The following is a 23,541-nucleotide window of genomic DNA, read 5'->3' on the forward strand; positions in this document are numbered from 1 at the left end:
GCAGATTTTTTTTGTAAATACAGCCGTTTTCCTTAAAGGAAAACGGGGTGCATTTGAAAAACAAAAAAAATGAAACGTTTTCGTTTCATTTTTTAAAGGCAGGCAGTTGTCCCTGGGACCACTGCCTACTCTTAAAAAATTATTTTCAATGCATTTGCAAAGGGGAAGGGGTCCCCTGGGGACCCCTTCCCATTTCCACCTACTTGAAATAGGTGGTAATTGCAAGTGTTTTGTGACCGCAATTTCAGTCGCAAAACATTGGTACATTGTTTTGAGACTTGCTATTTGGAAGGGAACGCCCCTTCCAAATAGAGAGTCGCAAAACCTATTTAGCGAGTCGCAAAAAAATTGTGACTCGATAAATAGGCTATGTACCTGGCCCAATATGTTTTTGAATGCGCAAACAGGTTTGCAAACCCGTTTGCACATGCAAAAACGGGTCGTACATCTGGCCCTTAGAGTTTAGAGCTTCACTGGAAAGTTCTGTGTAGAAGCATAGCAGTTTTAGTCCAAGCTTCTAGAGACCCTGTACTCTTCCTTCCTATTCCCATCACTTGGATTTTTTCTGAGGAAGAGCGCCTCTACAGATTTGGATCCAGTGTCTCACGAAGAAGTTAATGTATCAAAATGGCCGCCACTACTCCTGCAAAACAGCACTAAAGCCTACAACTAACGGTGGAGTGCCTGCCCCCTTCTCTAAAGACTTAGGTCCATGGTTGCTTCAGGACCAGAACCCACCGACTGCTGAGCAGACTTCAACTGGAGACCAGGGGCAAAAGAGATAGATGAGGGGCAGCACACCACAGAGCAGGAGGAGACTCATGTGGTAGGTGTATCACATGCAGCCATTTACAGAATTCTCACTGCAATCAAGGTATTTCCCCCATTCAGACAGAGGGAGGGAAATACGGCTTTCACTGAGCCATGCTCCAAAGGACCCAAGGCTTCCCCCAAGAGAAGGAATTGGGCTGGACAGTATTTTAAGCTTAATTCGAGGCCTTGAACTGGTGGGGAGTTCTGAGCGGTCACCCCCCACTGTGACCGTGCAGGGCCTCCATTTGCCCCATCTCTCTGGCGATGGAGAGCCCACCACAATACCTTGGTGGCTCTGAAGTAATCATCGTGTGATCCATCAACATTGCGCCACTACTCTCCTCCAAGTGCTACACAAGGTCTTCTGTGGCACAAATCATGGTGGTCAAATGGACAAAAGCAGTCAGATCCATCTTCATTAGGGAACTGCTCCAGAAGTCAGATCCCTCACAGTCACAAGGAGGGGGCTTTGACATCCACAACAATTGAGGGTCCAGAACCCCAAGTACCTGCTACGAATGAGGATATTCAAACATTATTGTTGTAATTCCACCAGGATATCATATCTCTCCACCAAGACTTTAATAGAGCCCGGTCTGACCTCAATCACTCCCTGCGCCAAACTGAATCATGACTAGATCATGTAGAAACCACTGTGGTGGAACACACCCAAGAGAATAACAATCACTCATTCCACTTGAAGGCGTTGGAACGTCACCAACATTTATTTTAATATGAGCTCAAAGCTCCAAAGAATTGATTCTGAAGCAACAATATTCAGATTTAAGGTATTGCATCAACGATAACCACATTTGACCTGGAAACCTATATTCAAGCCTTATTCTCACACATACTCCAACCTCTGGATGACACATCTATTCTCTTGAACCACACACACAGGGTTTACTCAGCTTACAAGCAACAAAAACTTCCCCCTGGTGTACTAACTTGAGTTTATTAAGTTATTGTTTACATGTGAAAAAAAACCTCTTGATTGTGGGCCACAAGCAAGAACCTATAACATCCTGAGATTATACAATCCTACTATTCCAGGATGTCTAAATGCTGGTGAAAGGAAAGGATCTTCTTGAAATCACCCAACATCGCCAAAAGGAAAAGATCCACTATTTGCTAAATATTAAGACTCCTCCATGGCTTAAACTCAAAGAGGTCGATATTGCACTACTGCAAGAAACCCACCTACTGAAAGCGGACACTAAGCGACTTCGATTTTACTGGTACCTTAACAATCCCAGGCATCATACATGCGCAAAACTAGAGGGATGGCTATTCTCAAATGCAGGAATCTGACCTTCCATATCGAAGATCTTACAAAAACAGGACAGGCCACCAGGTGGGCATCTGAGGCAAATTGGGCTTGACCCTGGTGACCATAACCTCCCTCTACGGTACCAATGAGGATGAAAAGAGATTCTACTTTGCTCTCCTTTCTAGACTCTCCCACTTTGCCACTGGCGATATAACAAAGGGAGGTGTCTATAATACCTTATTAAACTCCTCAACAGAACAGTTCCACCCTAGACATGGTGAAGCACGACTGCCACCCTCACTAACCCATGAGATTGTAGACCTAAATTTGGTAGGCATATGGTGCCACCACCACCTCCAGTGGCAAAGACTACACGTTTTATTCCAATTAACATAGAACCTACTCCCACTTGACTATTTCCTAACATTCCGGAGCATGCTACCCAGGCTAGTAGACTCATCAATTGGCATCAGATCACTGTCAGACCATTGCCCTATCTGGCTTATCGTGAGCCCTCTTACACCGCACAAACGTTTCACATAGCCTTGGATAATAAATGATATGCCCCTGAGTGATCTAACCCTTAGTGACTGTATTAATGAAACCATCAAACATTATTGTACAGAAAATGGTAATGGTGAAGTTGATCCCTCTACCCTTTGGGACATGGCCATAGCAGTGTTCAGGGGTAAAGTCATTTCCCATAGAGTTACATTTGATCTCTAAGCCAAACAAAAAAGAGCAGACCTACAGCTATAGCTCTCCCAAGCCAAGACACAACACAAGCAAGGGGATCCACTAAAACCAGTAGGGATTTGTGCAGATACAGATTCGGAATGGAAATAGAACAATTAAAATGAAAGATGCAGCAAAAACATTACTTTACATTAACCAAACTTATTGCAAAAGAGGTGGTTAGGCAAATAGTCTTTTAGCCTACAAGCTCCAACAGACTTCAGCACGGAACCATATAAAGGGAATCAAAGACGATTAAGGCCATATGGTCAGCAAAATGCCGGAGATTCTCTTCTTCTTCCAACTATATTTCTCAACTTTGTTCTGCTGCAAGGAACTCAACAGGACAAATACCTTAGGTATTTGGGGCGCTAGAGGGCGCACGGCGGAATGGCTGGCTCTTGAGGCGGCTCCGCTGGTCAGGTTCGTCTATTGGCGAAAAAGAACGGTATGCAGGTCCGGCATTGATTGCAAAGAGTGTGTGAGAACATCGGAAGAACTGGAGCACAGGATGAGGCTACTCTGAGACTGTCCGCACTCCGTTTCAGCTATATTAAGCTTTCTCAAGGTTTTCCCCTCATAGTGACGAGCAAGTGGCATAAGATGGCGGTGCCCTGCGTTACGATCGCTTCGCTGCCGATCCTGCTCCTGACTGCATAGCGGTGTGTATTGTGATCGCTTCTTGCTCCTGGAGGTGCGAATACACTGGGAAGCAGCTGACAGCCTGGCCTGCAATAGCGTGCAGTGAGTACGAGTATCGGCCGAGTCTGTTTGCCGAGTGGCGGACAGAACGGAACGCCAGCACAAAATGGCGGGCCGCACTTGCGGTGTAACTGGTCCTGCTGAGCCCCGCTGTTAAACAGCGAAATCTGCCAGTGCGGGGCGGCATAGGAGCCCTGGGGTGGTACCAGATGGGACACAGTTAAACACCTCAGTCTCAACTAATATGCAGATCTGCACCGTTCATACCAAAGCCACCTGACTTACAATGTGAAGTATGTGGACAGCTGTAAGAATGTCCTATGGTGCAATTTGATTAAAACACATAGCTGAGAGGAGGGGCGTCGTCGGGACGAGTACCCACTGTGCATCTCCTGGACTGTGGAACTCGGAAAGTGCTGGTCCCCCCGAGGTTGCGGGGTGGAGACCATTGTGTACACGTCTGTAAAGTGGGGAAAGAGAAAACCCGGATCACAAAATGGCTGTGCCCCACCTAGCGAACTGCGCTCTGTGACCTAGAGATAATGGATCAACCCGAGGCACATGGAGCAATGAGGCCTTGTGGCGCATGAAATCCCTGTGACTTACAGAAAAGGGGCAACAGTTTCTACTGGATGTTAGGTGCAACAGCGATGGTGGTTTGCGCCAGTGGCACTACGATACCGGCTGCGACTGCCATTTGTTCTCTTAGGGGGACAGCACTGGGTGACACATCTTAATGTGAGCTCTATTTGGGTGGTGTAGAGGACTGGGGGCACAGGAAGCCACATAGTGGAGCATAGGACAAACTGCTTCCCCATCGGTGGTGATGAAACGCATCAGGTGTCGTCGTCTTTGGAGCTAACTTCTGGCAACATGGGAAAGCCGGACAAGCAGCAATCTAAACTCTCCTTTGAAACAAAGCGCCAAACCAAAGGTGCAACGGCGCTCTCGGATACCGAAGTGGAAGGGGGAAATGAGACGAACAACACAATGGAACAAGTCCTTAAGGCGATACAACAAAGCTTATAGGACATCAATGGCAAACTGGATTCCCTCACACATCGGATTGACAACATGTCGGCAAAATTGGATAAGCAAGGGGAGCGACTGGATGAGGCTGAGAGACGTATCGCAACTGTGGAGGACGAATCACAAACCACAACTCGAAAGTGCATGGATATGGAGAAAGTGGTGGAGGTCCTTAAAACAAGGTGGAGGACTTGGAAGCGAATTCCCGTCGCAATAACATTAGAATCGCAGGAATTCCAGAATCCACAAATACTGGTCGGATGAAGACCTATGTGGAGGACATGCTTTGTGAGGTGTTTGGTGCTGATCACTTCTCGACGGTCCTTACAGTGGAACACGCACATAGGTCCCTGGCGCCAAGACCCCCGCCAGGAGCCGTACCGAGACATATAGTTGCAAGGATCCTGAATTATAGGGATCGGGATGCCATATTGCGCATGGCACGGGAAAAGCAGCAGCTAACATACCACGGCAACACCTTGGCGTTCTATCCGGACTTCACCATGACGGTTCAGCTAGCACGTAAAGAATTCAATCTGGTAAAAAAGAAATTGAGAGTAATGGGAGTGGAGTATGCAATGCTTTATCCGGCTCGGCTGAGGGTGACTCAAGATGGCCGTTCCACGGTTCTCCATTCTCCGAGGGCAGCGCAAGATTTTATTAAAAAATTGATTGGCCAACGCCGGGAGCGTAAGCAAGCTGGGCAGAACCAAGATTCTGAATGAGATCAGTCTTCCTATGATTCACAAGAGGGCGAGACATGAGGTTGTGATGTATGCAATATGGCCAGCTTGTGCCATGGATTTTAAGTGCTGGTCGGCCTGTACACTGCATTGTCACTAATTGCAAGGTCTGTATGATTCCGCTGCTCACCAAGGGGACTTTCAGGATTTTGTTAAAATGAACCAGTTAGGGTTGCGTGATCAGAGACTAGACAATATATTCCTGATAATGCACAAGAGACGCTGCATATAATGGGGGGCGATACACATACCATGTGCATTGGGCACTGATCTTGGCGGTGCTCATGGATATGATGTCTTTATATTGTAGGAGTAATTTGCTAAGCCTTTGAATCCAGGCTTGGACGGGGCGGGTATCTCTTCAGAAAACTTATAAGAAAAAGCTATGAACTGTATCAGTCTAGACAGATAGTTAGGAATGTTTGCTCCATAGCATATAACTTTCAGATATATATAGTGATGTGGCATTATCATGACACTGGGTAAGCTATTGGAAAGAAGAAGATCTGCAGGCATAACGTTTACCTGACCGCATCCACTTTGGTGGATGGAGTTGTGTGCACTTGGCGGTACCCCCAGGCGGGTGATCCCGACAAAGTGGTCTTGTTATGTTGTTTACTGTATTAGGGGTTTGTCTTTGGCATGGTTGGGGTGCTGAAGTGGGTGGGGGGGCGGGGTTCGAAACTGTTATACAGACTGTTGTACTTGAGAAACATCGCGGATATCCAGCTATATTGTAACATGTATGTAGCTTCCCGCTTTCCACCAAGTAACGTAAGATGTACAAGTAGGGGAAATGACACATGTTCCAAGATGCATAGCGTTATTTAAAAATGTCCAAAAATAGGCTAAGGCCAGCACATTTAAATATGATTACTTGGAATGTCAGAGGGCTTAACAACCCAAAAAAAATCAGGCAAATATTTGCTTACTTAGACAGACTACACATTGACATAGCATTTCTTCAAGAAACGCATATTGCTCCTAGTTCTACTACTCATATTGGGCGTAAATGGGCGGAAGCAGTATATAGGTCTTCATACTCTTCTTACTCCAGAGGGGTCATCACTTTACATTACGATACAGGATGAACTGGGGCGATACGTCATCATCACGGGGCGACTACGTGGTCAGCGGATAGCTTTTATCAACACCTATGGTCCAAACGTGGACGACCCAGACTTTTATCATGCAATGTGGCGCAAGATAAATGACCTGTCGGGCATGGCTATATTCTGGGGGGGGAGACTTCAATGTTGCTCTGTGTGATTGCCTAGACAGATCAAAAGCATCTAAGGAGCCACATCGGAGCGCAGTGGAGGTGTTGCACAATATTATGAGTGAAGCGCATCTCCATGACGTCTGGAGAACTCGCAATCCGGGTAGAAGGGAGGCCACACACACCACAGCGGCTCACAATAGCTGGTCTCGTATAGACTACTGGTTGGGAACTAGTGAGATACTGTTGTGGATGAGGGATGTGAGACACATGCCTAGAACATTCTCTGACCACAATCCAGTGTTACTATCTATTAATATACCACACTATACACCGCCCCCTTACACTTGGATGTTTAACTCGAAAGCACTGGTGGACTCAGTGTACATCGATACTATTAGTCAAGCTATAACTGAATATTTTGAGTTGAATAAACCCACTACAGAGGATCCCGGTTTACTCTGGGAAGCTTTCAAAGCGACCATCAGGGCTGTATGTATTAGTACTAGCGCTAGTATTTTAAAGGACATACGTCAACAGCTTAGCAAACAGGAGAGCACACTAAAAACACTAGAGCGGGAGTATGAAAACACACAAAATCTAAAAATATTAGGTGACATTCGGGTGGTGCTGTCGGAATACCAAACATACGCAGAGGACGAACTGAAGTATGTTTCGAAACGTCAGATAGCGCGGTCATACAGGGAGGGGGGTAGGCCAGGGAGGGTTTTGGCATCCAAGATATGCGCAGGTCATCCGCCATAGGAAGTTCTAGCGATCAGAGATATGCAGGGGGAGTTACAGCAAAATGCGATGGGGATATTGCGCGAATTTATGAGAACATATGGCAAATCTGACGTCATGGACTACTTGGAAGATGTGGCGATAGCTTGGCTATCTGATACCCATAGGGAATATCTGTCCTTGCCCATCACGGTAGAAGAGATCACGGGAATTATCAAATCACTGCCCAATGGAAAAGCGCCTAGCCCTGACGGGTTCACCTGCGAATTCTATAAGTATTTTGCAGATCAATTGGTGCCGCATCTGGTTGAGATGTACGGCAACGCACACGATAAGCAATTACTACCACCTACGCTGAGAGAAGCTGTGCCGGTTGCTCTTTTAAAACCAAATAAAGATCCTGAATGTTGTGAATCCTATACACCGCTGTCTCTCATAAATGTAGATACTAAGATATTAGCCAAGCTCCTGGTCACCAGATTACAACCCCTAATGACCAGACTGGTACTGCCAGATCAGTCTGGGTTTATCCCAAATAGAACAACAACTCACAACACCAGAACATTATTTGCATTATCACATTACTTAATTCCTAGTACCAAAGCCGCTGCGGTTCTATTGGATGCTGCAAAAGCATTTGATTCTATTGAATGGCCATATCTACATACTGTGCTAAGTTGAATGGGATTCCCGCCAATTTTTTTACGATGGGTGCAAACATTATACACTGACCCTACGGCTCGGATTAAAGTTAACAACTATATATCAGACACCATACCCATAGCAAGGGGGACGAGGCAAGGTTGCCCATTGTCCCCATTGCTCTTCGCGTTAGCACTTGAGCCACTTGCCTGTAAGATAAGGCAGGGTCATCATTATTCGGCACTCCAATTCACTTTATGCGGACGACATGATGTTATATGTGCGGGACCCGGAGCAAAATTTGGCCCCTCTGCTGAGGGAATATATTCGATTTGGTCATCACTCAGGGCTGCAAATCAATTGGTCCAAATCCCTCATAATACCGTTAACTGACTCAACGATTCCACACCAAACTGAATTCCCTCTGGAATGGCAATCATACCCGGTCAAATATCTGGGAATCTGGTATCACCGGGATCCAGAGGTTGTGATTCGTACTAACTATGGTAGGGCAATTGATGCCATGGAGGACAAAATAGGAAGATGGATACAACTACCTTTAACGTTAGCTGATCGACTGGCGATTGTTAAAATGGTCGTCCTACCTAAATTCCTATATACCTAAATTCCTATATCTTTCTAATAACATCCCGATCACTCCTCCATCAGTGATTTTTAAACGACTATCTGCAATGGTATCAAGACTGATATGGGCTGGTAAGCAGGCCCGTATTAAACTGCACACACTTACGTGACCATACTCACGTGGTTGTTTTATGGTCCCAGACTTCTTGCGTTACTTTTTGTGTGCCCAAGCGCAGTTTGCACACTATTGGTACCATAAGGTCCCGTATGTTATGCATGTAGCCATAGAAGAAGGTGACGCGCTCCCAATACCACTATCAGCTATCATTAGTCATCGTAGGCCCCCTCTTCATAATCGTGATATAAATACCATAGACACGACAAATGCTGCCTGGCACAGAATGGGGAAATTAGCTGGCAAACTGCCGCTCTATGCTCCGGCGCTACCCCTATCATATCTTCCAGAATTGTCAGTCACTCAGGAAAAAGTGGGCCTGAACCAGCTGCAACATGTGGGTATAGATAAAATGGGGGACCTTTATCACAATGGTGTATTTAGGGCACCCCACGACCTTACATACATTAGTAACCAAACACTGCTTTTTTTGATTCACATACTATAGACTGCAGCACGCAATCAAGAAACTATATCCCTCTATGCTGGAGCGAGGTTTTCCCTAAGAATCGTATACCTCCTCCATATTATCATTTAGAATTAAAATGAATAACTGACTAACATTAATAGTATTAATGGTTTGCTGTGTTTGATTAATCAAAATTACTAATTAGAAAATACACGTGGGAATCGCATTTGCATAGCTTGATTGATACGTAAACTAATTTCGTACGCATATTAATGTCAGATATTTAGAATTTCCATGTTATATGTTGCTTTTGTGATGTGATTTGTGAATCGTGCTTTAAATTGTGAGTATAAACCGCAATGCGTGTTGCTTTTGCTAGATAAATACACACACATAGAGGGTTTAGTGAGGGAATAGCATTTTAATAGTAATTTCAATGTATTAATTACGTTTTGTGTCTCTTTGCTTAAGTTGACCTTTCTGGAGTGGCCACAAAATGGCTGCCATCCCTATTTTGACGGACAGATGAGATACAGAAGTCACTGAGTGAAGTGCGCCTGCGCTAAAAGATGAGCAACAATAACCTCGTCCTGACCCCAGGCAGACTGTATTCGTGAAGGACGCACTGGGAGGAGTGCCAATCCTCAAACAATGAACTTCCATAAACTAAGAACTGTTATAATTGATGACACCATGGACACAAACCCGCATGGGAATCAACATGCCCTGAATGGACTAGAAACTGTTACAATTTTATTAATAAATTGAGAACTACATCTAATGCAACCTTGAATGTATGGGAATCAGGAAGAATGATCCTGGTTCAACCAATCAGATTTGTTCCAAAACATGTATTGTAACATTTTGTCGTTGATTTTACTATAAAAGAAGTAGACTAGAGAGGGTAGGTACCCCTTTGCCTCTTGTCGTGCTTTTCCAGATTTTCCTGATGTTATGCTGACGGAGAGGACGGTGACACTGCTGGACAGCTGCTTGCCAGAGACTCTGATGGACTGATCAGATGCCCAATTAATTTACAAACTGATTGATCGATTTATGGGCATAGAGACAAAAGATCTGAATTTGACATAGAGGACGCCATTTAGCCAGATTAGGTAAATATGCGAACCAAAAATATTGAATGCTTTATGATTTCCTTATGCTTTAATTAGATAAACATTTAATTCATTTAAGAACTGTGTCGGGTTATTATTTGAAGTGTTTTGATGTATATTGATTAGAAGTATTAAGTGTCGCTCTACCCAGCAACTAAGCTGATCCATGGCCAATAGCATGGGAGGAACTGCTAGGTTATAAAGGTATTGAGACCCTGGTGAGGTAGGGATGAATAGGTGAATTTGTTATTACTCATCAGGTGATTGGTGAAAATCTTCCTCCCATAGTTTCCAGCGCATGGAAAGAAGAGAAATATTTTCCCTTCTCTCTCTCTCTCTCTCGAGGACCATTGATCTAAAAGTAGAATGAATGATTGGTGTTATGGGCCCGACCAGTGAATGAGTGAATGAATGGTGGTTGTTGAAGAAGATCTGTGGTCTGTGACGTAGCGAGGGGATTTTTGGTATTCAGCGCTGGAGCAGTTTTTCTGGTAGCAGAATGATGGTTAGCTATTGTTTTGGGTTTAGTGCCGATTGCTTGTAAATAGCCTATTGACTATTGATTGGTATTGGTTTATGTACTAACAATCTATGTTGAGTCGCGTCGAGTTATATGTTGTTTGCACGGCTTCTGGGATGTAGGAAGTCGGAAGTTTGTAACAGTTCCGTAGTAGAGCAGAGGTAGATGCTGCTCTCAGGAAAGACGGGATTGTTGTAGCCCTGTAGGTACACAGGGGAAACGTGTGACGAGTGAAGTTGCACGGCGCATTGTCTGGGTTTGATTCGGCGGCATCGTCGTGTGTTGCCATTAGAAATATTCTCGTGTGAGAGAAGTGTGTATGATAGCGAAGGTTACCTGTGAAATTTTGGTCTTTAAGTACCAGGAAACCAATTGGCATACCGATAAGGCTTATCACTGAAAAGGTAGCAGGTGTTCTCTGAGCTTGTTAGAAGGACAAAGTAGAGGGAAGTGCTGCTTTGTTAACGAGTGTCATAATTCTGTAGTAGAACAGACTGTTAGCTGTTCTCGGGAAAGACAGGATTCTGTGCGTATGTACTACATTTTCTTGTATGAACGAGTGTGAATGTAAAGGCATTCGGGTTGATTGCGAAACTCTAGGTTTCTAAAATTCCAGAGAAACAATTAGCTAATGCTTGCTAGAAGGGTGAAGTAGAGGGATGTGCTACTTTATCAACAAAAGTATTAATTCCGTAGTAGGACAGAGGTAAGCGCTGTTCTCGAGAAAGACGAAATTCTCATGAGAAAGGTCTTTTGCTGTTCTTTGGCTAGTGAATCAGACAATGGAGATGTTTTAGTGTTGTTACTAATCGAATCGTAAAAGTTACAATGAGAGTTCACGGAGCGGTCTTGTAAAGGAGGGGTAGACGAGAGCAGAGCAGACCTGCTGCAGCGGCTGCTGACGTCAGAAGGACCGCGCTGGGATTGGACAGTAGATTGGAGGCGTAAAACGCTCCGGATTGGTGCGTTAGTGTAAAGCCGCGCTAAGAGTGGAGAAATACAGAGTAACGTAAACGCTCCCTGATTGGTGCGTTAGTGTTAGTCGCACTGAGACTGGAGGATTGTGATAGTGACATAGACGCTCCTGATTGGTGCGTTAGTAAGAGTCGCGCTGTGAGTGGACAGAATAGCGGTACCATTGTAAAAAGCCTAAACGGTACACGAAAATTGAGAAAATGTATTACCAGTCACCAGAAAAGAAGAAATCCTGGTTTGGGAAAATTAAAAGATGGTTCAAGAAAGATAAAATAGTTGAGACTAGGGAAGGGCAGTTACTTCCTCCACCAAAAACACCCGTATCTACAATGATTGCGAAATAAGGGTTTCATACTTATATTTGGCTGGATAATTGGGTAATATACACCAAGGACGATGGAGTCCTGGTGTTTCCAGAACATGGTTCCTTTAATTTGGCTGTTTTGAGAAATCTCCGAGACAAAATGATGGACTTAGAACCAAGGCCTAGACCGACGCAGTTTGAGGCATTGACGGAATGGGAAGACGAAATGCATGAACGAGAAAAACAGAGAAGTGGTAGGGGTTATCGATACATGTTCGGTAGATCATACGGACATGAGACACATGATGACAGGATGAAAAGGTCGCGGAGTGCAAGTATGACTGAGGGTAAGTATCCTGTGAGAATGGTAGGAGAGAATGAAGGGAGAAAATGCACCGAGAAAAAGCGTAATGTGGATTTGAGTGGGTATGAAGTGAATGAATCCGAAGATGATGTTCTTGATGAGGTGTTTTACAAAAACCCACCACCGTATCGACCAGAACCAGAAGCATTGTCACCAGGTGCCCCAATGAGAGAAACATTACGAATAATTAAAACAGAGACTATGTCACCAGAGTTAGGGAAAAGTAACTCTGCAAGAGAGATAGAAAAACAGACAGAAAGTAGGGTAAATGTGGAAAATTCAGTAGAACTGGCCAAAACTACCCTAGAATTAACCGAGAAAATAAGAGAATTGACCAAAAATCTAGAAGCTGTAACAGTTGCAGTAATGCCCATTTTTGAGAAACAAAAAGATACCGAACATTGTTTGACAGTGCCGTACAGAAGCCAAAATATAATTGAAAATGCTGAACGGAGTCAAATTGAAAATCCGTGGGGACCGACAATAAATATGTTTGAACCGAATGTTTCAAATAATCCATTTGTAAATCAAATTTATGCTGAAAAGAGCAGAATGACAATGGAAACATTATTAGAACCACAATAGGCTCCAGAACAAAATAATGTAGACAACCCAGCAGGACCTTCCGTAGAGGAATTAAGCGAATGAGAGTTACAGAAAAAGGATCAAGAATCCCAGTCAATAGATGTGGCCAAATTACGAATGGTATTAGAAGAATTAATAGTAGGAACTATCCCTATTGAAAAATTGAAAAACTACCAGGATGAGCAATTGTTGTTTCTCTGTAAGAGTGCAACCTGGAGAGCGAAAAACCTGCATGAAAGATTAGAGGAAATTGCAAATGAAATGGGAATAGATTTTGACAGAGTAAAAGCACTGCAAAAATCTTATCGAGTTGATTTCACTGAGAAAGATATAGAGAACATGAATACTACAGGAAGGATAGGTCAAATTAAGGACATAATTGGTTTGTTGAGAAAATGGGGAGATGTTGACAGATGGAGAAGTAAGTGGTGTCGAAGACGCGATAATATCACAGAAAAGACAGTTTCAGCATTTCCCGTTAGAGAGAAAGAAAAGGTAACGGCAGGATACCCCAGGAGAGAGATTCCAGGAGGAGGGTATGTCCATGTTCCATGGACAAGACAGGACATTTTGTCTTTCACAAATGATTTCCCTCGACTACGCGAAAAGCCAGTCGAGTGGTACCGGCAGGTAGACAGATTTGTAAAATTGGCAAAGGTATTATGGATAGATTTGAATAGTCTATTCAATATAATAGTACCAGCAGATTTGTGGACAGAGTGCAAGCTGATGATAAATTGGCCCACTCAGGAGTATCCTAGGGACCCTAAGACGGGAGCTCCCGACCCAGAAGTAATGAAGAAATATGAGCAGGATATGGTATTTCTGAAAAATAAGGTACCCCCTAAAGAGACTGATTGGGTAAAAATTGACAGAACCCAACAGGAAAGCAAGGAGTCAGTACATGCATATTATGAGAGACTAATTCAGGCTTTTAAACAGTTCAGTGGAGACGAGAACCTGAGTGATAAAGATTTGAGTCATTTCGTATACAGGTTTGTATATGGTTTACGCCCAGAAATTGGTGAAATGATAAAGCAGCATACAGTTCATTGGCAAAATAAGAAAATAGATGAAGTTTTGAGACATGCAAAATATTTCAGCGATGAGATTGAGGCAAAACAGCGAAAACTGAAAGAAAAGGCAATGTGGGCACAGGTAAAGGTAGCCGAACAACAGGAAGCTCAGTTGGTAGAACAAGCGAACAATCCAGGAGTGAGACCAAGATTTGGTATAGGGAAGGGGAAAGGTAATATAGAAGAAGCCAAAAATAAATTCCCATGTCACAATTGCGGTGAGTTAGGGCAATGGAAATCCGAGTGTAAGAACCCTCCAAATACTAATAATGAAAATCGATCGTTGAATCCACAGGTGTAGAAAGAGGTGGGTGGTCAACTGCAGCAACAGCAGCAGGTGGTTACTTCCCAGAATCAGGTGCCAAAACCACCTTTCCCACCGAACAGAAACTCACAGAAGTATAGTAAAGAATCGGGATTCTACAATGAAGAACAGGTAAATAAACCATCACGCGCTCGCACTGTTTCGCAGTATTGGCTGCAACATGATGAGAGTGATTCAGAAATGGATTATTGACAGTGCCGAAGGGAGGAAGAAGAGTGCGTACTTGGCGCAACTCTAGAAGTAGACCAGACAGGACCATTTGTAGATGGGAAGATTAATGATGATAACATTATTTTCCTAGTGGACACTGGCGCTACTCGATCTACTGTTAGATCAGCTGATGTTAAGAATCTTCCTCTTTCGGATGAAACAATCCAAGTAGTTGGTGTATCTAACCAACAGTTAAAAACATACCTTACAGAACCCGTAAAGGTTAGTATAGGGAAATTTTCTGAAATGCACCGATTTGTGGTGTTTGACACCAGTCCTGTGAACTTGTTAGGTAGGGATCTGTTGTGCAAGATGAATTGCACTATATTTTGTACTCCAGACGGAATAGCTTTTGAAACACCAGATGAGGATGAATTGTATAAAATGACCATAGCTAACAGAGAATGTGAGACTATTGGAACATATGCAGTATTCAATCCAGATGAATTGCCCAGAGAATTGAAACTGTCTGTAAAAGCAGAGGTTTGGGATTTCACCGGAGAAGATGTAGGGCTAATGGAAACGTAGACCCAGTAAAAGTTACTGTCAAAGATGGAGTTAGTTATCCAAACATTCCTCAGTATAGATTGACACCTGAAATAATTGAAGGAGTAACTCCAATAATTGAGAAAATGATCAAGCAAGGAATTCTGAGGGAAATATTGAGCAGTCCATGTAATTCACCCATAATGGGTCTGAAAAAGCCAAATGAGAAATTCAGAATAGTGCAAGACCTGAGAAAGGTAAACAAAATTGTTGTACCATGTTGTCCCATTGTACCAAATCCATCAGTGATTTTGTATCAGATTCCCCATGATGCAGAATGGTATACAGTAATTGATTTGTGCCATGCGTTCTTTTCCATTCCATTGCATCACGACAGTCAGCAAATCTTTGCATTTCGGTTTGGAGACCGTATTTTGGCATGGTGCCGAATCCCACAGGGGTATACAGAAAGCCCCTCAATATTTAATCAATTGTTGAAAAAGTCATTAGAAAGTCTGCAAATGCCCGAGAGTTCAGCACTAGTGCAGTATATCGACGACCACCTTGTGGCGTCGAAAACTCGTGAAGCTTGTGAAGTAGACACTATAGCCTTACTAAATCACCTGGCGATGGAGGATTAAAAGTGTCCCCAGCCAAACTGCAGTATTGTATGAAGGAAGTACAGTATTTGGGACATAACATTGAAAAAGGATTGAGGAAAATAACAATAGACAGAATCAGAATCATAAAAGGAATGAGAGCCCCCATGACTCAAAGAGAAGTGAGAATGTTTCTGGGAATGGTAGGGTACTGCCGCCAGTGGATCAGCAACTTTTTGCTGATTGCAAAACCTCTGGTACGGCTAACAAGGAGTGATGTAAAAGATCCCCTTGAATTGAATAAGGAAGAATTGGCAGCATTCAAACGATTGGAAGATGGATTGTGTGAAGCCCCAGCCATGGGTATGCCTGATTATGAAAAAGAATTTGAGTTATATTGCAGTGAAATAAATGGATGTGCACATTCTGTGTTAATCCAGAAGCATGGAAGATTGAGGAGACCGATTGCATATTATTCATCGATGCTTGATCCAGTAGCCGTAGGCTTACCTGGTTGTCTGAAAGCAGTAGCTGCAACATGTCGAAGTTTGGAGCAGAGTGAAGGAATCGTGATGGGATATCCTTTGAAAGTGTTTGTACCTCATGATGTGGCGATTTTTTTAACAAGGAGTCGTACTCAGTATATGACACATAGTCGGCTGACTAAGTATGAGAAAGTCATATTAGGTGCAACGAATGTGAGCCTTGCAAGATGTGTGAATGTGAATCCAGCAACGTTGTTACCAGATGGTGAGAATGTGGAAGTGAAAGATGAAGCAGATCATGATTGTTTGGATGTGCTTGAGTATTGTACGAAACCACGACCAGACATAAAAGATGTACCTTTGGCAGAAAATGATTATGTAATGTTTGTTGATGGGTCATGTTTGAGAACAGAAGAAGGAGTGTTGAGTGCAGCATATGCAGTGTGCAGTGTTTCAGCAGTGATGGAAGCATCCTATCTAAAAGGAGTAAAATCTGCTCAAGTAGCAGAATTAGTGGCTCTGACTCGAGCATGCAAGATTGGGAAAGGTGTGAGAATGACTGTGATAACTGACAGCCAGTATGGCTTCGGAGTTGTCCACGATTTTGGCCAGTTGTGGCTACAAAGAGGTTTTCTAACCTCAAGTGGAACTCCTATAAAGAATGCTGAAGTGGTTGGAAAGTTGATTGAGGCGATACAGCTGCCTAAACAATTGGCTGTGGTGAAATGTGCTGCCCATAACCAAGGGGAGGATTATGTTACTGTCGGCAACCGTTATGCCAATGACATGGCACAGTGCTGTGCCAGAAATCATTATTCAGTCAATCGGGCAAAGGAGAAAGAAATAACTTCCTATTCCTTAATGTTTACTAACGTTGTAGGGACATTGGAAGAAGTGAGGCAATTGCAGGAGGAAGCAGGAGATGAGGAAACAAGGCAGTGGGTAAAAGCAGGATGTGCACCAAGGGAAAAGGATCATGTGTGGGTCTATCGAGATGGAAGACCAGTCATGCCTGATAGCATTTTGTCTACCATGGCACGGATGTATCATGGCCAGGGACACATAGGGAGAGATGCTATGATCAGGTCGTTTAAGCAGACCTGGTACAACCCAAAATTCAGAATTATATCAGAGAGCCTATGTCAGAGATGTTTAATTTGTCAGCAGTACAATCCTGGGAGAAAGACAGTGGTGAGCCTAGGAACTATAGGCAGAGAAGGAGGGCATTTTACCAGAATGCAAATAGATTTCATTGAGATGCCAACATGTAACAGATTAAGGTACGTTCTGGTCATAGTCTGCCTATTCTCCAGGTGGGTAGAAGCATACCCGACAAGGAGAAATGATGGATTGACAGTAGCAAAGCTGCTTTTGAGAGAATTCATCCCCAGGTTCGGGTTCCCAGTGACCCTTGAATCAGACTGAGGAGGGCATTTCTATAATGAGATTGTGAAATTGGTCAGTGAAGCATTGAATGTACAACAGAAACTGCACTGTGCCTACCGACCAGAGGCTTCTGGTGTGGTTGAGCAAATGAATGGTACAATCAAAAACAGAATTGGGAAAATGTGTTTAGCCACAGGAATGAAATGGCCTGATGTCTTGCCTCTAGTTTTGATGACCATACGTGCAACCCCAGAGAGAACTACAGGCTTAAGTCCTCATGAAATAATCATGGGACGTGCGATGAGGTATGCTTACATACCAGTCAACAAACTGATGACGATTTCTGATGACATGGTGTTGGAGTTGGAGTACTGTAAAGGCCTGGCTGACGCAGTTCATTCTGTGTTTCATCCGGTTGGAGAGGATGCCACCCCCCTTGAAAAGAAGCCAGCCCATGATCTAAGCCCAGGAGATTGCGTGAGGATAAAGGTCCACAGAAGAAGAAACTGTTTGGTTCCCAGGTGGGGAAAACCAAGACAAGTCATTCTGACCACGACAACAGCTGTGAAGTGTGCAGGACTGAAAGACTGGATCCATGCCAGCCATACCCTGAGAATACCAAATCCAGTGGATTGCAAGGAGAAAGAGTACTATGACGAATCAGAGTCAAGTACTGAATCAGACAACGAAGAACCAAAAACGCGTGAAAATCCTGAAAGGGGGGAAAACGAACCAAAACAGATTCTAGTCCCCAGAAGTGTCTCTCTGAGAAGAAGACTGCAGATTTCTGACAGCTCAGACTCTGAAGACGAGCAGAGAAAGAAAGGTTCTAGAAAAGAACCTAAAAAGAAGGAAGGAGAAGACAAAGAAGGAGCAGCAAAAGAAAGTCAAAGAGAACATATCCCAGATGAAAAATTGAGAGACATTCCACCTGAATTAATAGATTTGAATGAAGAAGGGACAGTTACAGAGAGAGAGGGAAGATTGCGGAAGACCCCCAAGGAGGTGTGGGGAACTGCAACATCCAGCTAGGTGAAGGATCAAGTAGTCAGCAGGAAGATTGCGTGTCGGAGATCCGAGGAGGGAAAGAAGTAGGGAAACCAGAACAAGTGGTGGATAAAGAAATTGGTGAAAAGGAAAAGCAAGTTGGGACAGAATCAGAAGAGAGTGAGAATGAAATACCTGAAGGTCGATTTCTGAGAAAGAGAGCTTGGAGAGAAGAAAAGAATGAAAAGAATATCAAAGAAAGCAAATTGAGAAGAACTGTAAAACCAGAAGTTTGGCCGAATAAAATAAAGAGACTAAGATATCGATTGTCTCGAGTGAAATCACAAAGAGCTGAACAAGTGAATGAAGTCACGAGTCAGGAAAAATCAAAGGAGGAAGAAACAGTTGTAACAAAAGAGTCCGGAAGAACAAGAAAACCTAACCAGAAGTATAAGTCGCCGGAATGGACGTATGTGGCCCTGCCTGAAGAATCCCAAGAGGCAGAGAGTCAAGGAAATCCAGAGGAGGTTTTAATGAAAGTGGTTAAAGAAGAAGAAGAATCAGAAATCCTGAGAGTTCTCCTGTCCAGCATTGGAGAAGAAGAAGCGGAGATTCAGGAAATTTTGTATCCTGATGGGGAGAAGAAGGCAAAGGACGATGAAATGCCAAACTGAATAAACAAAGAAGCTGTTGATGTGATAATAAAAGAGAAGAAGTAGAAAAATAGTAGAACCAAGTAGAAGCTTAGAAGCTTTGGGGTAGAAACTGGTCACAAAGTAGAAGAGGCTAAGTCAAAAGACACAGTCTATTTAGTAAAAATGGCTAACACAGATGGTAGTAAAAGTAGATGTACATTCATGAAAAGGTGGTGTAAAACATGTTGCTGTTGTACAGGATTATTAATGCTTTTATGGAGCATCCTAGCTCTTGTAATATCATTTAAAGTCACAATAGATACAATAGAAGGAAATGGTCAAAACAAAACTAACATAGGTAAAATTTCAAAGGTAGTACCAACAGTAGAAACAAACATTCATTTGCATAAAGATAGGTCTATTAACGATTTTTCTAATAATGTATTTTCAAAATTATTGTATGAATATGTAAAGACTATGGATGTAAGGGACTGCTACGTCTGCATGCAGTTACCTGCGTCTGTGGCAGAGGGAGTGACTTATCATCACCTTCCAGCTACATATGGAATAACATGTAGTGTAATAGCTAGCTTATTTTATGAGTTAGGGAAATTAGAGTATTATTTTTCAGATGTAGATAACATTTTTGCATTAGTGCCTGCTAATAATAAGCTAAATAAGGTGAGACCTGCTAAAGTTTTAGGTGAATTTTTCTTAGAGACTAGTGAACTAACATTAGAAGCTGTATTTAAATATAATTTGACATGCAGTTTGCAGAAAGAAGAAAAGACATTTTTAAATATGGTTGAGGAAAGAAGCCATAAGATGCACAAAAAAGTATCAGAAGGAAAGGTTGAGAAAACAGCTTGGGACATAGAAATGGAGAAACACCTGACAAAAGGAGAGTCAACGCCAACAATAGCTTTAGATAGGCCTCAGAAAGGAAAATTTTGTATAAGAAGGAATCAAACTGCATATGATAATCTTTTTGTAGGTAATAGTGAGTGCCATGATACATACCGAATCATAGGTGGATGGGGATTTAAAGGTGGAAGAGAGCCAGTATTTCCTGGAATATATTTTATCTGTGGGAACAGGGCATATTATCGTTTGCCAGACCATTGGTATGGCACATGTTATGTAGGCCTGGTATTTCCAAAAATCTTTCACATGGACAGAGAAGAGGGTGTAAATAGTTTAAATAGTCATTTAGTGCATAGAAAGAGAGAATCTTGGGCAGAAACTGTGGGTGACATATTTTGTGCATTGATACCGGCAGTGGGAATAACTCTGAATGCAAATAAAATTAGAAGATTATCTACAGTAGTGGATCGCTTGTCAACAAGCACTGCTCATGGATCATGGATTCTTATTGGTTAATACTGAAATGGTTGCCATGCGTGCTATGGTAATGCAAAATCGACTTGCCCTTGACATTCTTTTAGCAAAAGAGGGTGGAGTCTGTGGAATGCTGAAAGTTCAACATTGTTGCACTTACATTCCAGACGAAAGTAAAGATCTAAAGGTTTACATTAAAAATATTACTGAATTGCACGATGAACTTGTACCACTGGAGGTTGAAGATGTATGGACAAGAATGGGAAAGAAAATAGCTGCTATTAAAAATTTCTTAGCTAAAAGAGGTAGTACTGTTATAGGTAAAATTCTATTTCCATTAACATGTGTGATAGTTGTAGTATTAGTGATAAGATTAGGGTGTATGTGTTGCAGGAAAAAGAAAACAAATAATAAAATAAAAAGAGATAAACTTAAGAGAAAAGGAAAAGATCTAGAAAAGGATTTTGAAGAGATAGCATTAGATGAGTGGAAAGACAATATGTATAAGAAAGCAAAAAGAGATGAATATGAAGAAACTGAATTTTGAGCTATGAGTAAGAAGTCAGTTCAAGTTTCCGTAAAAGGGTACTAAATTTGGGTGTTTTGTGGTGATAAAATCACCAAAGGGGGGATTGCTGGAGCGAGGTTTTCCCTAAGAATCGTATACCTCCTCCATATTATCTTTTAGAATTAAAATGAATAACTGACTAACATTAATAGTATTAATGGTTTGCTGTGTTTGATTAATCAACATTACTAATTAGAAAATACACGTGGGAATCGCATTTGCATGGCCTGATTGATACGTAAACTAATTTCGTGAGCATATTAATGTCAGATATTTAGAATTTGCATGTTATATGTTGCTTTTGTGATGTGATTTGTGAATCGTGCTTTAAATTGTGAGTATAAACCGCAATGCGTGTTGCTTTTGCTAGCTAAATACACACACATAGAGGGTTTAGTGAGGGAATAGCATTTTAATAGTCATTTCAATGTATTAGTTACGTTTTGTGTGTCTTTGCTTAAGTTGACCTTTCTGGAGTGGCCACAAAATGGCTGCCATCCCTATTTTGACGGACAGACGAGATACAGAAGTCACTGAGTGAAGTGCGCCTGCGCTAAAAGATGAGCAACAATAACCTCGTCCTGACCCCAGGCAGACTGTACTCGTGAAGGACGCACTGGGAGGAGTGCCAATTCTCAAACAATGAACTTCCATAAACTAAGAACTGTTATAATTGATGACACCATGGACACAAACCCGCATGGGAATCAACATGCCCTGAATGGACTAGAAACTGTTACAATTTTATAAATAAATTGAGAACTACATCTAATGCAACATTGAATGTATGGGAATCAGGAAGAATGATCCTGGTTCAACCAATCAGATTTGTTCCAAAACATGTATTGTAACATTTTGTCGTTGATTTTACTATAAAAGAAGTAGACTAGAGAGGGTAGGTACCCCTTTGCCTCTTGTCGTGCTTTTCCAGATTTTCCTGATGTTATGCTGACGGAGAGAACGGTGACACTGCTGGACAGCTGCTTGCCAGAGACTCTGATGGACTGATCAGATGCCCAATTAATTTATAAACTGATTGATCGATTTATGGGCATAGAGACAAAAGATCTGAATTTGACATAGAGGACGCCATTTAGCCAGATTAGGTAAATATGCGAACCAAAAATATTGAATGCTTTATGATTTCCTTATGCTTTAATTAGATAAACATTTAATTCATTTAAGAACTGTGTCGGGTTATTATTTGAAGTGTTTTGATGTATATTGATTAGAAGTATTAAGTGTCGCTCTACCCAGCAACTAAGCTGATCCATGGCCAATAGCATTGGAGGAACTGCTAGGTTATAAAGGTATTGAGACCCTGGTGAGGTAGGGATGAATAGGTGAATTTGTTATTACTCATCAGGTGATTGGTGAAAATCTTCCTCCCATAGTTTCCAGCGCATGGAAAGAAGAGAAAAGAATTTCCCTTCTCTCTCTCTCTCGAGGACCATTGATCTAAAAGTAGAATGAATGATTGGTTTTATGGGCCCCACCAGTGAATGAGTGAATGAATGTTGGTTGTTGAAGAAGATCTGTGGTCTGTGACGTAGCGAGGGGATTTTTGGTATTCAGCGCTGGAGCAACTACACCTAGCAATGCGCAGATGGTATCTAAATTATATGTTAAATTGCAGGAGGATATAGCTGTCACGGCGGCTCATGCGATGGAGAAGTGGAATGAGGTTCTAGAGGCTCCGCTTATGGAGGAGGAATGGGTCACGACATGTGTTCTCACTGGCATGCTTACGCCAAACGGAAATTTGCGTATTGTGCACTATAAATACTTACACCAAATATACTATACGCCAGCCAGGTTATATGCATATGGTCTATGAACAGATGCGAAATGTAAGCGCTGTAAGGCGGATGAGGCTGACTTTATACATCTTGCATGGTCCTGCGCGAAATTGAATGAGTACTGGAGGAACGTTATGAGAGCATGGGGGAAATGGTAGAAACACATATTGAATGTACCATTCGCTCCTGCTTGTTGGGCCTGGTTCATGGTGTGCTCTCCAGTAAGTGCAAGTTCTGTGTAATTGCTTTGTTGCTAGCAAAGCATAGAGTTTCGTTGTGCTGGGATGGTAAAGTGACTCCAACAATTAGACAATGGCTCCAGGATTTGACATATTGTAGAGATGCTTTACAAACCTACACGGAGGAGTTGTCCACTGGAGCAAAACCAAGAGACTATTGGTCATACCTGATAGACTATTTACAAGCAAATCCAATGGATTAGTTGTACATCATAATATACTTGTCACACATGTTAAATGCTGGTAACTTGTAAACTATGCAATCACTGGATGATGGATGTTGTTGTGCTACAGTCTGGGGGTTTATTTCCTTGGTTTATCTATTGTAAACTTATGAAATGCCAATAAAAAAAATAAAATAAAAAAAATACCTTAGGTATTTACTCCTCAGATTCAGTAACATGTACCTCTTAGAAGAAGACATTTCTATCAAAGAGGTGCAAAACCTAATTAAACAATTGCCTACCAGAAAGTCCCCA

The sequence above is a fragment of the Triturus cristatus genome, chromosome 11 (assembly GCF_964204655.1).
Source record: "Triturus cristatus chromosome 11, aTriCri1.1, whole genome shotgun sequence".
NCBI classification, from domain to species: Eukaryota; Metazoa; Chordata; class Amphibia; order Caudata; family Salamandridae; genus Triturus; species Triturus cristatus.